The sequence below is a fragment of the Triplophysa rosa genome, linkage group LG8 (assembly GCF_024868665.1).
Source record: "Triplophysa rosa linkage group LG8, Trosa_1v2, whole genome shotgun sequence".
Classification (NCBI taxonomy): domain Eukaryota; kingdom Metazoa; phylum Chordata; class Actinopteri; order Cypriniformes; family Nemacheilidae; genus Triplophysa; species Triplophysa rosa.
Genome location: NC_079897.1, coordinates 3,476,330 through 3,491,694, shown reverse-complemented (window position 1 = coordinate 3,491,694; position 15,365 = coordinate 3,476,330). Strand labels below are relative to the sequence as shown.

Sequence of the window (15,365 nt, the reverse complement as noted above, 5' to 3'; positions counted from 1 at the left end):
GCCGTGTAGAAGGGCCCAGGGGAACGGTGGGCTGTTGCCTCCTCTCCTCCTCTCGCTGCCTCCCAGTCCGAGATGAAGAAATAGAGGGGAGGGGCGAGCAGTCCATTAGTTGAGTGTGAGATGGGAGAAAGCAATGGTTACCAGACACCTTTGTGACACTTGCAGAAGTGAGATGGTAAGTGAGCTGCAGGTGGCTCGAGTGGGAAGGGAAGTTCTCCACCTGTTAGAATCGTTGGGATGGGAAACTTTTGAGATCACGAGGAGCCACAACACAACAAATGATGACATGTATTCAGATCATAAAATAGTCCCTTTATTAGTTTCTCTTTTCTCTCTGTCTGTCTTGCTGTTTGTTTGTTTTTTTGTGTGTCAAGTGACCATTTGAAGATTGATCTTTTTTGCTAGCTGTAGCTGTTACTTAAATTCCTTAAATTAGATCGAAATCAAAGTGCAAATACAGTATGCATTCCGTTTGCTACTTTTAATATACCGTCGCTGTCCTTATGAAACCTCGGATGTCCAAATTCGTTTTTTCAGGAAATGAAAAAAACACGATCAGGCTACATACTGTGTTGTCCAAGATGACAAGCACTTTTTATTTGTTAGATATTTGCCAAATCCAATAATAAACATAAAGGGTGACTAATAAAAAATGATTTATGGCGAAACATTAAAATCTCGAAATATGGAGATACGAGGTTTCAGAAGCCCTGTTGAAAAAAACAGCATATGCTGGTTAGGTAGGTTTTGAAGCATGGTAGCTGGTTTGTGCTGGTTTAAGCTGGTCATGTGCTGGTTTAAGCCGGTCATGTGCTGGTTTAAGCCGATCTTAAACCAGCACACACAACACATACAAAGCTGCTGTATTGTAAGATGACCATTAATCTGATAAACATCATACTAAAGATCACGTGCAAAAGCTGCCTTTTTACATTTTTAGACGATAAGTGGAAGAAATACCTACTTTACATCAAGAATATCGGATGAGAAATGTTATCCGCATGATGTGATACTGTATATTCCAAAAGATTTTTGAGAACACGTCGGTAAAATACAGTAAAGAATCCTTGTAAATCCAGTTTACTGTCCCACAGTGTGTTCATGATTACATGAATCTATTTGAACTTCCTTTTAAAACTGCGAACTCTTTTTAAACTATGAGCACATAATGTTTAACGTTCGTTATCTATTTGCTTGAGATAAGCGGTCCACAGGGGCGGTCTGTCTTAACTTTAGATCTATGTGTGAAGCACTCGTGAAATAAGCTTCGCCTGGTTGTAAGTGCAGCCACAAACAGCAGGTGTTGCTCATCAGTTTCAAAGTTCATATAAAATGTTCATTTTTATAGATTACCACATGAAACCAACAGTATTACAATTAAAAATATGAATCACAGTCTCATTTTCTGTCATAAGAATATGTTATTCAAAGTGCAATACACAACTTCCGAAGCTTCACCGGAAATTGTACCCACGTTCATTTTCACAGTAGCACCCTCCAGAAACTTGTGGATATCATTTTTGACATATAATGTATAAGAGTGGTTAAATGTTTCACGTTTTAACATCATTTGAAAGTTGCTGTGCTACTAGTGTCTCAATCCATGAGAACATTTTGCTCAAAGGTTGCTCTCTCATAGCTCAGGAGATTCGATGGAGTTGTTCGATGTATCAACTTATTTTCACCGGAATTTGTATTAAAAACAGAAAGAGACAATTGTTCAAATACACGAAGAGTGAGGAGGTGTAAAATGAATGTAGATCGTAGAGGTAAAATAATCTGGATTCGGGTAAATTTGATGAGAAATGTTTGAGTTCATATTGAGATCTTCAGTAATATTTCAGACTTGACAAATCTGAGCTCCATTTGAGACATTGTCGAGATCGCTTCTGAAACTCTAATCACAGAGACATTTGTGAGATTTCAGACTCATGTTTTTTTAGGAGAAATTTGAGCAAAAGTTTCCATTTGCTCTCCATTTAATGCCACTGATGCCTAGGAGAAATAATTGAGATATTAAAGAGTTCTCATCTGTGATTTTTCTGATTGGAATAAATTCCACTATAGGTCCTTGATGCCTGTTGGTCAATACAGTTACAGTTGTCCTAAAATACACCATATAGAAACAGCTATTACATGTGACCTATCTATGTCAAAGCTTACCCATTTTTATATCAGTTGGTCTCGGATGTTTCTCCTAAAATTCTTTAAAATAAATAACAACAGAGATAAATGTAACATTTGTAGAGTGTATAATCTATCAAATGAATCTGAAGCACATAGTTTTGTGTGAATGCGATGGGGAAAAAGTTCATACGGAGACCTCATGGCACTCTTTTGAGCTCTTCACAAATCCAGACACCTTGGTAGGAATTCTTTCGAAACTCTGGAGATGTATGTGAGATTATTCAGATCATTTCTTTTTTAAAAACAAATCTGAAAAGATTCTATTTGAGATCTGTTGTCTTTGGTCTGTTATGGATCCAGCTTCTCTCCTGTTGTAATTTTCCCTGCTCCTTGTTCCCCTGAATGGTTTCTGTTCCTGAAACACCCAGAGGAGGATGGATGATGTCGGTTGGACTGCTGTGATTGCAGTCTCGTCCTCCCATAGGGATAAATATTGTGCCCTACCTCCACCTCCATCTCTGACAGTCTCCATACGCGCAGCAGTAAAGGTCGTAGTGCCCTGACCACAATTACTGGCAGGACCACAGTAGACCCTTTTTCTGCTTCAATCAGGACACGGTGATGGCTCCAGAAGTCCGCCCTCTTTCCCTCCTCATCAGGATCAGCCAAGAGAGAAATGTGGGAGGAGAGAAAGAGAGAGAACGAAGGAGCGAGTGAGAAATCCATCTATGGTGGTGTTCGGTCCCGTGGCCCTAAAACGGCGTCTCTGGAGTTTGGACGGATCTCTTAAAAGCTCAGCTGCTGAAGAGGCTTTTAAGACCATTTGGTGGATTCTGGACTCTATTATTGCTGCAGTTGTTTACCTCTTTACATCTAGCGGTGTACCTGTGTGCTTCCACGGTTCATTGATTTGCTTCAGCGCTGTTCGCACTCTTTCAGAAAGAGCTAAAACCGTTAGGAGAGGAGAGGACGCTGTTATTAGCCCCCTGTGCTCTTTAAAAAACAGAACACTGAAATGTCATCATTACTTTCCCCTGTCATATGGTTTACTTTTTACTTATGTGAAAAGTCTGGCCGAAGGTCCACATCGATCGTCGTCACAATGAAGGTGAATGGGGACAGATGGCTTCTATGGGAATGGGGACAGATGGTCTTCTATCCAAGTCTTCTGAAGTCTCAGCTCTCAAGCAGCATTTGCAGTAGATTGTTTTTACATTTTTTTGTCCCAGGGTGTCAAAGTTCGGAAAGTTAGCGTGGTCCAGTTAGCCTCTGTTGGTAGGTGCCGTAACTACACCGTACAGTATAAACCGAAAAAGCAGTCTCACTCATTGAAAGCCATTCAAAAGGAAAATGTTATTGCTCAGAGCTTTGCTCTTTCATAGCTCAGGGGATTTGATGACGGTCTCTGTTGTGTTTCTTTTAAGTATTGAAGGGACAGTTCACCCAAAAATGAAAATTCTGTCATGAATTACTCACTCAAGTTGTTCCAAACTTCTTTGGTTGAACATAGAGAAACGAAAAGAAATTTGGACGAATGCTCGTAACCAAACTTGGCCACCATTGACTCCCAGTAGGAAAAATGAGGATGGTAGTCAAAAGTGCCCGAGAACTGTTTGCTGTCCTATTCAAAAAATCTTCTTTTGTGTTCAACAGAACGAAAAAAAATATTAAGTCATTTTTCCTACTATATAGGGGGTCCAAGAACTGTTTGGTTACAAAGCATTCTTCCAAATATCTTTCTCTCTGTTCATCAGAACAAAGAAATTTATACCGATTTGGAACAACTCGAAGGTGAGTAAATGATGCATCATTTTCATTTTTAGGTGAACTATCCCTTTAACGTCTCAGATGTTTCTCTTAAATTTGAGCATGAGAAATTGTTAAATGAAAGTCGTTAAGATGCATTGTTAATGTAAACTGTACAGGGAAAATAATCTGGTTTTCAGTCAATTTGTTGAGAAATGTTTGAGTTCATATTGAGGATCTTAAATAATATTCACATTCAGTTTCAAACTTGCCAAATCTGAGCTCAGTTTTGAGTTCTCTTCTGAAACTCTGATGGAGACATTTGAGATGTTTGGCTCTTTTTCTCAGGAGAAATATATTTTCCTCGAAGCATCACAGGAAAGTTTCAGTTTGCTTTCCATTTAATCTCATTGATGCCTAGGAGCAATAATTGTGATATTAAAGAGATCTCATCTGTGATTTTCTTTTTGAGTATGTATTCAGATGAAATGTTATTTTAGACGATATATAAATGACTATTTCATTATATTACAGTAGATGTTTAACAGAGCCTGTTATTTTTTCTTGAAAACATAAAATTGACCTATTTTCCCCGTTTGCTTTTAACAAATTAACGTGTTGCTTGTTTTCTCAGGGGGTGTGGATAGACCACACAGGACAGAGAGTTATATGGACATCAGGGTGAGTAAATCATGACAGATTTTTTTATTTTTGCAATTAAAAGTATTTCTGGTCACATACCCATAACGCACCTGAACCCCAACAATCCTACAGATTTCAGTATGAAATGTTGAAAGAATGCAGATTTTTATTGCTGTCATTACTTTCATGAATCCTCCCAGTCTGTGACATTTAGGCGTATGATGTCTTCGGTAATAAAGGTTTAAACAGGATATGCTGAACAAGTCTGCCAAGCCAATCAGAGCAGAGAATAATTCAATTAAAGGCCAAATTCACCACTCCCACACAACAAAACTACTGCTAATGGCCTGGAGCTTCCAAATAAGAAGGAAACACTGGCCCGCTGTAGTCAGATGTTGTGTTTGATATGTAGTTACTGCTGCATATTGCATGCCACTTCATTATAGAACTTTGATAAATATACCAATTAAATGCAGTTTTTGACATGTGATCATCTGATTGCATACTGCGTTTACTCTACCTACTGTACAGTATAGGAGGTTTCATCAGACGCACACGCTTAGCTCAAAGATAACTTCGGGTCTGTATTTGGTTATATTTAATTCATATCAAAATGAATTTATATAAAAAATTGAATATTGAAATTGAAGTTATTGATTCTTTGTGGAGGTCTACCAGAAGTTAAGTTTGGGCCACATAACGTCTGTTTATGTTGTTGCCGCTAAAACCTTCTATACACTGCACAAAATTACAATATAATATACATCTATTTTTTCCGGCGTATATATATTTAATATTACTACTCTTGTAAAACTATAATGGCTTTTTTTTAATAAAAAGCAGTGATTTTAACACTAAAGACGTGTTATGATAGGAGTGGGAAATAACGCAAGTACACGGGCCGTACTGTGTGTGTGTCAGATGTTAAAACAAAACTCAATCCACATCAATCTAATGCCCTGCCACAGAGAGAGAGAGACCAGAGCGGAGTGGACCTGCGTAAAAGCTCTCCTGGAACCGGTACAAGCAAAGCCTTTTACACCTGCAGTGTTTAATATATGGATCTAAACCACTGCTGTCCACTGCCACCCACAATAAAGCAAATGATTGACATGCAGATACATCACATTTGCATATCTGGTTATGAGAAATTTCAAACAACACCGTAAGATTTGTGCATTTATTGCAGCCCCTAAAATGTGACAGCTTTTATAAACTAGGTACAGTTTTTGAAGGAAGTGATTAGTAGTTACAGTATTTTGCAGATTTTCACCTCAATGCTCTGATACTTTTTTATAATTTAATAAACTTCTTATGCAGTGTTGGGTGTAACTAGTTACTAAGTAATTAGTTACTGTAATTTAATTACTTTTCCCTTGAAAAAGTAAAGTAAGGGATTACTCTTATTTTTTCTGTAATTTAATTAGTTACTTCTGATGTAATTAAACTAAATACTTTGTGTAATATATGTGTGTGCAATAGTGGAATTGACAACAAAATTGTAAGTCTAACTTTAAAATCCGTGCTTTAATGTGTAATTCTCACATTTGTAATACTTTGGTCAGTTATTAATACTACTTTTGTAGTTTTATATTATTTATTTGAATGAATTAAAAGAGCCGTTTCATGTCTATCCTTGAATCACTTAACTAATCAAGGTTGATACAGGTGTAACGATACTTCGTATTACGATATTTCGCGATGCTAAAATGTTACGATGCGCATCGTAGAGAGATGGGGATATTTTACGATATGTTTAATACTATTCGTTCAGCGGTCAAGACGCTACCTACTCTGCGCCAGCGCGTCACGTGTGCTTATCTCACATATGCGGTAGAGAGAGAAGCACAAGACACAATCTGTGTCTCCAAGTGGTTTCCAAAGCGTCATATTTTCCTTCACAATCGCCGTTAAAACACAGCAAACTTGAAGTGTGACTGCAGGCGAGTCACCCTGGAACTCATTACAAAGGCAGCACAAACGTTTTTAAATGTCAATATTAATTTATCCGCTAACGTGAGCTGCTGCATAACGTGATATGCAACATAAAGTAAGCCAAAAGAAACCAGCGCTGTTCCGATCAGAGAAGCGATGAAGTGAGTCGTACTGTATATTAAAAGATCGGATGACATGCTAAAAAACAAGTATGTGATTTGCATGATTGATGAAATGTAATACAGTTTATGTAATGTGTCTTTTTGAAAAGATTTCTCTCATTCATTACTGTCTGGAGCAAAGACAGCGCAGCTTCAAAGAGACACGAGCCAATAGCGCTTGAGCGTGAGCTCTGTCAGAGCGTTTCATTGGTTGAATGTACTGAATGAACACGCCCTTCACTGAACGAACGAGTCAATTGAGTCAAAATGAGACTGAATGAACTGCTACATGTCGTTCATGGTCTAATATTCTCTGTGTTGTAACAATGCATATCCAGTAGTTACTCAACTTTTCTGAAAAATAAAGGTAATGACCAGGTTTAATTTAATTCTAAGGTAAAGTAAATTATGTCGAAACAGTTAAATCTTTGTATGGAACATTTAATTACACCAGTTAAATTAGTTAAACCAGATAGATTTTAGTAGACTAATATTATGTAGATTTTGTCAACTAAAAATAGACTAAAACTATGATAAATTGGGATGACTAAAACTAAACTGCATTTTAGTCAAAAGACTATGACTAAAAGCTAAATCAAAATTTGCTGTCAAAATTGACACTGATCTTAATTCTAATTTCAGTTAAGCCTTAAAATGTTAAAATTCTTTATTAAGTTGTATGTGCAATAAAATAAGTTACTGAAATTGTTAATATTTTGAAAATAAATGTTATTTGAATTTCAGTTTAATTTTGTTCAAAATATTGAGATGTGTATCGTATCGTGAACCCAGCACCGAGATATGTACCGAATCATGAGTGTATCGTTACACCCCTACAGGATATAGAAAGTAATTAGTAATAAGTAATTAAATACTTTTTGGAGAGAGTAATTTGTACAGTAATCTAATTACACTATTGAATATGTGATTAGTAACTAGTAATTAATTTATTTTTCAGAGTAACTTGCCCGACACTGCTCTTATGCCACAAAGAACCTTTTGTGAAACAGAAAGGTTCTTCAGATGTTAAAGGTTCTTTATACCATTTAGACAAAAAAAAGGTTCTTCTATGGCATTGTAAAGCACCCTTATTTTAAGAGTGTAGGTGTCCCAATTCACATACTTATGCATTGTGCGAGTCATTTGTTCACATTGAAAATTTACAAGAATTAGTGCACTTTAAGTACCCAGATGATGCACTCATTTAAAAAAATAAAGAAAATTTGGGAAAAGAAATGTGGAAAGCTGTACACTTCATACACTAAACAGTCAAAGTTTTTCTTATGTTGTGGAAGAGAAGTGGGACTGAGTTCACCCGCAGAGACGATGCTGTAAGTGATAGTTCATCACATTCAGTCTTCGTTTACTCACCCTCAAGTTGTTTCAAATCTATATAAATTTCTTTGTTCTGATGAACAGAGAGAAAGATATTTGGAAGAATGCGTGTAAAGCAAACAGTTCTGGCTACAAGAATTCTTCCAAGTATCTGCTTTATACAGATTTGGAACAACTCGAGGGTGAGTAAATAATGACAGAATTTTTATTTTTGGGTGAACTGTCCCTTTAATGTCATTTTTCCAGGAAACCGTTTTAACCTACAAAAAGAGCAAAACCTGTTAAGTGTACAGTATTTGAAACAACACTACGCCTACAAAATGTATACACTTGATGGTGGGGTACATAGCGCAGAGTTAAAGTGCATATGTTGTATCCAAAATGACATACTATACACTTAGTTGTTATTTATTCGTGTTTTGGGTGGTTGCTATGACATTGCTAGGTGGTTGCTAGGCAGTTTGCTGAGTGTTGCCAAGCAGTTTCCAGGATGGTTCTTAGGGAAAGCAAATAATAATTTTCTTATCAAGGACCATTTGATGCTGTCTGATGTTTGTTTAGAGATGAATAAAATTATTGATGTTATGCTCTTCAGATCACGTACTGGTTTATAGGTTCTTTAAAGATCAGTTTACGTTTTTACATTTGACAGCTTTTATCCAAAGTCACGTATACTTTATTCAAGCCCCCGTGATCAATATGTGTAAACCCATAACCTTGGCAGTGTAAACACCACTCTGATCAGTTGCACTTTTGAAATTCTCAGAACTAAAATGGATGGTTTACAAAAGAATGTTTTTGGAAGTTAAATTGTTCTTTGGTTGTACTGGGACTCATTTAAATGTGTACGCTGTCAATTAAATGTTGTATTATTTTCAATTGTAAAATATAGACAAACCTAACCAATGGGTTTAAATTTGTCACGGTAGAGGCAGAAGAACCCAAATGCAGACAAACAAAACTTTATTAAACAAAAACCCACGATGGGGGGAAAAAACTAAATTAAACAAGAATTCAAAACAAATACTTCCCACAAGGGGGCAAACAACCGAAGTCCAAAATGATAAAAATATGAATCCAAAAAAACCCGACAAGGTAAGGCAAGAGTAGAACAGGGTAATTGCAAGGACTGGGAACCAAACATAACAATGACATTAGATGCCGAACCGGCACGGGGACAGAGAATACTAGGGACTTAAAGGGGTCATATGGCTCATGCATGTATTAGACACGTAAAATTGCAAAAATGAAAGTATCGGAACAAAAGATGCATTGTATCTAAAAGCGAATGCTCACCCAGACCTGCCTGAAACGCCTCGTGTAACCACACCCCCACAAATCTACGTCAGTTCGTGGTATGAGTTGACTAAGACGCCCAAATGTATACGCAAGTAAGGTGAGCGTACCTGTCAGTACAATTGCTTTGGAACCTGATGTTCTGAATATGGTAAGAGGCGTTACAGTTCCGTCACACGCTTGCAGTATCCGACCAATCACTACGCACTGGTTCACTGGCCAATCATAGCACACCTCGCTTTTCAGAGCCATGAGCTTTGTAAAAAATCGGCGCGTTTCAGAGAGGCGGGGCAAAGAGGAGATACAAACATGCCCGGTATGTGGAAAATACAGCGTTTTTGAACTTTAAATCGTGTATACACATTGAATTACATCTAAAACAAACCATAATATTCATTTTAGCCGTGTCATGTGACTCCTTTAAGATGGGAACACTAACGAGGGAAGTTAACAATGGGCAGGTGAGGGGAATCAGACACTAATGGGAAGCTAACGCGAAGATTACACGGGGCATGTCAGGGGAATGAAACACTAATGGGACGAATGCACAGTGACAGAATTCAAAAATTGGTTTGTAAGTGGGAAGTTTTAGGTTTATGGTAGGAGTGGGGTTAGGTGCTCTAAAATATCTATTAAAGTACAAAAAGTAAGTATTTATAAAATCGCTTCAGAGGCAAATCGTGACACTGACACGGATTCTCTAGCACAGTGGTTCTCAAACTGGGGGCCTTAAGATTAATCCAAGGGGGCCACAGATTTTGTGGCATTTTATGAAATATAGACATTTATAATACATTTTATGCAATCAAGCATCAGAAAAATGAGACCACCATCAAAAAGAATTGATGTTACAGAATTGTATAACTGAATATGACTTTGGTTTAATTAAAATTCTAAGTTCAAGATTATAACTCTTTATTTGGGGGGGGCGCAAAGAGAAGCACCCTACACAAAGGGGGCCTTATAATGAAAAAGTTTGAGAACCACTGCTCTAGCGGACCAATACAGTTATTCTCTTTAATGCCCCCAGTGGACTTTTGTGTCTCAAAACTGTAGCAATAGGTACCTGATGGTACGCATTTTGTGGCGCTGCAAAAAGCGCACAAAGGTACGTATTTCCTATGAGACCAGGTTGGTTGAAGCCTTTCACTTCCATCACCTGGATTTGCTTTCCTGAAAAGACACAAATAACAAATATCATGTTTTTAATAAATGCACTTTAACTGGCTTTTGGATAAAAGTATCTACCAGGTGAATAAATGCATATAAGTAAAGGTTTGTGAACTATGGTTTTTGTGTTGCTGTTGTTGAGCAAAACTGATTTACATTTAGCCAATGTTTTTTTGGCTCAAGCATCTTACAAACAAAGGCGTTCATTCAGTCTGATAAACCGCATTACGAGCCATGCCGGGTGTGGCCGTCTCTTCTCCACCGGCCTCTGCCTCATTCTCAACATCATCTCTACCAGGAACAAAAACCCATCAACACCGAAAAATCTTAGTATTCAGAAGAGCCGCGTTAGTGAAACTCACTGGGGTAAACCCGGGAATCGATTGACTCGTGCTGCCGGGGGTTTTGGTAATGTAACTGTATCTAGGTTCTCTCATTAGGGACACAAGAAGCCGTCTTCATGCAGATGAACCGAAACCCGAGGAGCTTTTGAGAGGAGCAGTTCGCCAAAGACTAATGAACATGCACCATCTCCTGCCTCCACATACGCGTTCTCTCCATCTCCACCACCCTCGCTGTCTTCACGTCTCTCCCGCTTATTAGCTCACGCGTACATCTAATTTCCACGGCCCCTCTTAACTGAAATTAAAGCACAATGAATTCATTATGTGCCTTTCTTGTTTCAAGAAGGAACTGTCATCATCCCCACTGCCTCCTTGTAAATATTCTAATAAAAGGGGCCGGAAAAAAAAAAAAAAAGATTGCATCTGTATTGACTGATCGTATTTACCTCATAAGGGCCGGTCTTGGTCCGGATCCATTCAGTTATTAGAATGCATCATTATGAAATAGCCCAATTACGTGATTGACCTCAACTCAAAAATAGTTTTTAATTTTGTTTAAATGAAAGAGTACTAAAAAACCCAAGGTCCTCGACCAGGCTGGACAATAGGGTTGTTTGTGAAACTGAATAGAGCTTCGGAAGGTCAGAGGTCGATTGCCATTCACAAGAAGATTGCAAATGTCCTGCATCTCTGATCCTTGAAGGGACCGTAAATATCAAACAGGTCTTTTCATTTTTCCTTTTCTGATTCAGTAAACAACTCTTTAGAGTAATGTTCTTCTGCAACTGTATTATTATTTTAGTTTTTTGAACATTATAAAGCTCAACCATCATTTCTGTACGTTACTGTACCATTGCATTGCAGTTTTTAATAAAAGGCTATACTGGACTGATCTAGTCAAAATGTGCTTCATAGTGGAAACAATAGTAAATGGAATGTTTTGGTGATTAACTAATGAGATCTTGTCATCTCATTGGGTCTCTGGTCAGTCCCATCACTGGTTTGGCATTGGGGACCAAACATTAACCAAATATGTGAGTGAGTGCATTTTCTTTGATTAATCTCATAACCTACCGAGGGTTAAAGGTCTATGAGCAATATAGCTTGGTGCATTATAATCTTATGCATGATGATTTATTCATAAGTCCGCAATGATTTTGCAGTAAATGGAAGCTACTGGAACAAATACAGCAGTGGAACGTTTTCTCTCATTACCTGAAGCATTGGGGATGTTTGTTCCGTATCATAATAAAGAAAGATTGGCTTATGCATTCAGATTGTCTAACCAAAAGCCTTTGTCACATTCATCTAAAAACAACCTGAAATCTTACTGCTACCAGGAAAATAATGCATTCTCCATTTCTCTCTTACATATACACATTCTAAAAAATCCTGGGTTATTATTTTCAACCCAACCTTTTGCTGTTTAAACCCATTACTAGGTCTAATCTAAACATTTTCTGGGTTAATTTATAACCCAACCGTTGAGTTTGTCCCTCTTTGACCCAGCACTGGGTTGAAAATTGCATACACAGATTGTTTTCATTATGTTAGTGGGGGCATCTCATTGACTTTGTTTTCCTATCAGATATTTGTTAAAGGGACAGTTCACCCAAAAATGAAAATTCTGTCATCATTTACTCGCCCTCAAGTTCCAAATCTGTATACATTTCTTTGTTCTGTTGAACACAAAAGAAGATATTTTGAAGAATGTAGGAAAGCAAACAATTCTGGGGCACTTTTAACTACCATTGTCATTTTTCCTACTATGGGAGTCAATGGGGGCCAATAACTGTTTGGTTACAAGCATTCAGAACATCATCAGAACCATGAAAATTATACAGATTTGGAACTCGAGGGTGAAAATGAAGACAGAGTTTTTATTTTTGGGTGAACTGTCCCTTTAAGACCAGACTTTTGAATGTGATTACGATAAAATCTGATTTACATTGTTCATTTTTCTGGCTATGAGCCACCTAGACTTTTACAGACATTTACAGACTTAAAAGCAAAGAGTGAAATCAAACTGATATCTTCATTTTCACTTTATGTAGCATAAATGTTTTTAATACAAACAATTGCTTTATTTAGTTTAAATTCCCTTTATAAAAGTAATGTCCTCAATGTGCTTTATTTCCTAAGAGCTTTTTGTTTTTCTATGCATTGTTTGTATATTAGAATAAAACTTTTTCTGATAATGCTAGTTTGCCGCCTTTGTCCAATAATTTGTGTATTTTCTCCATTTTGTACCATGCACCTCATATTTTCTTTTTAATCCAACCTGAAGAAGCATTGAAAGCAAGGATTGTACAAATATGCCTTCTGGAGATCACTCTTGGCCACTATTGTATATATTATGTTAAAATGATGCAGTTTTTGCATTGACAAGTCTGAAAATAAATAAAAACATGTATGCTGTGACATTACTATAATGTTAAATAATGCTGTTTTTTTTTTTTTTAAGATGAATAGACCTGTGTTGTATGGTGCTGTTTCAGCAGGTGAGGAGATGTACAGACAGTGCTGTGCGGTGCCCGGTGGAGGGCAGAGAGTTCCTGCAAAGTCAACTGCTGGGAAAACGTTGCCTTCTAAGACACAAATCACTTTTAATGAGGCATGAGCGGAACATGGCGACGGCCTGGTGATGACGGTACTTTTCTCCTTTTAACTCATTGTATATTTACATTGTCTTAAAGTCACTGTGCACCGTACGGTCAGTCCGTCCCTGCAGCAGGGTCATTCTGAGCTGCATGAAAAACAACTACAGTTCATTCTTTTTAGTTCATTTTAAAGTTATGACGTATTGCATGTCGTTTGAATACGAGTGAGCTCCTCTCATTGAAACACGCCGGAATGTTCTATGGCTCGGCCGGACAGCAAGAGCTGAGAGTGAGACCACGCTGTCTTTCCAGGGAATACAACACAGATGGAAAGCAGCCAGGGTACACTTGTTCCTCCTTAAAAGCAGCTCGTTCAGTTTTAGGGTCTGATTTTGTGCGTCTAAAAGACGTCAAGCGTGGGCTGATAATGAGTCATCTTCAGTTTGAAATTACATTTCGAATGTGGTCTAAATGTACTTTGAGAGGTACTGTACTTCTGCTGACAGATGTCTGAGTCTCATGAATGAACATGGCTCTGTTTTTACATCACTTGTGGCTAACTCGAGATGTTTGCTTCAGAATCCACTGAAAGGGTAGAATCTGTGCACATTAGACAGGAGGAAATTACTGATGTTCTTCTGCATGGAATGTCATATCGGTTCAGTTCGGCGGCAGACTGTAGGAGAGCTTGCTAGATTTTGGAACAGAAACATAGTTTATGGAGATATTGGTCACTTGAACATCATATAGCACATTCGGATCTTAGCAGGATCGACAACTTCTATAACGGATCATAAGATAAATCTTACGACAGGAGCTGTTGCTGTTAGAATTCATCATTAAGACTCTAAAAAAGGTAGTGATTTTAAAACCAGATGCAATTTTATGATATTGTAATCAGGAAAACCTTTTTGAATTTACACACATACACAGGATTGTTTCATTATATTATTTTTAACATCGTGTTAACTTTATCAGATATTTTCTATTCTCTATTTTCTATTCCCTCAACCTCACACAACCCCGTTGACAATATTAGATTTAAAGTCAAATCTGGTATGAAACTCTAGGTGGCGCAGTCCACCCAATCTGATGTAATAACTTTACTACACGGCGCAGCTGATTGGTTCCTTCCGTATCAGCAGCCAATGAGCTTGCTGCTCTACGTTTAAATCTTGGCTAGTGGTTGTTATAGCAGCAGTGCAGTGCATTTCAGAAACCCTCCTCCTTCCCCAGCTCCACCTGTATAGAGCTGCTACAAGGTGATAAGCTGTGCGGGGTTTATTCATATATGTTATATTCGCAGCAGCAGCATTCCTTATATGCACACAGCAGCATGTTGTGGATGTATTGGCTGTAGCAAGTCTTCGTACTTGCTTCGCCGCAGCAGCATAGCAGATCTATTCCGCCAAGACCAAATACATGTATATGTCACGTACATTACCATGCTAAACCCTCCGAGAGTTGTCATGACAGAAATGTTTTTATAAATAATAAATATTGTATTTTTTCCAGTTAACTTGCAACTTAGAGTTTTGACATGTTTCACTATATTTGTGAGAACATCTTGGTATTTTTAAGGAACATGGGACTTGCCATAAACTTTTGTTTTTACAATATATTGACCAAATGGTAGTTTCTAGCCTCCACCACACCCCTAAACTTAACCTTCAAAGAAACTTTGTCGCATTTTTATATTTTTAAATAAGCATCATTTGGTATGTTTAATAATACATTTCCTTTGTGGAACAAATGACCTTATTTGGTCCCCACAATGGAAGCTACATCTATACAGACACATACATTATACTGTATAATAGCAATAGGCACCATTTTTTCATTTAGCATATTTATTTATTGGGATAAACCCCTTGAGATGAAACATCTCATTTTCGAGGGGGGCCCACAAACAATATATTTTGTGTACAAATAAAAAAATCAAGTATTCTTCATCTGAAATTTATAATGTATGTTGTTACTGCTAATTTTATAAGAAATGTTCTACTTCT

At 37.5% G+C, this 15,365-nt stretch overlaps 1 long non-coding RNA gene across 2 annotated transcripts in view; it reads left to right on the top strand.

The window, feature by feature from the left end:
* Nucleotides 1–15,365, top strand: part of LOC130557507 (uncharacterized) — a 29,539-nt gene that overhangs the window by 13,027 nt on the left and 1,147 nt on the right. For both annotated transcript variants that reach the window (XR_008963324.1, XR_008963325.1), the window contains 2 exons: nucleotides 4,508–4,554; nucleotides 13,255–13,406. This is a non-coding gene — a long non-coding RNA (uncharacterized LOC130557507). The remainder of the gene's footprint in view (nucleotides 1–4,507; nucleotides 4,555–13,254; nucleotides 13,407–15,365) is intronic.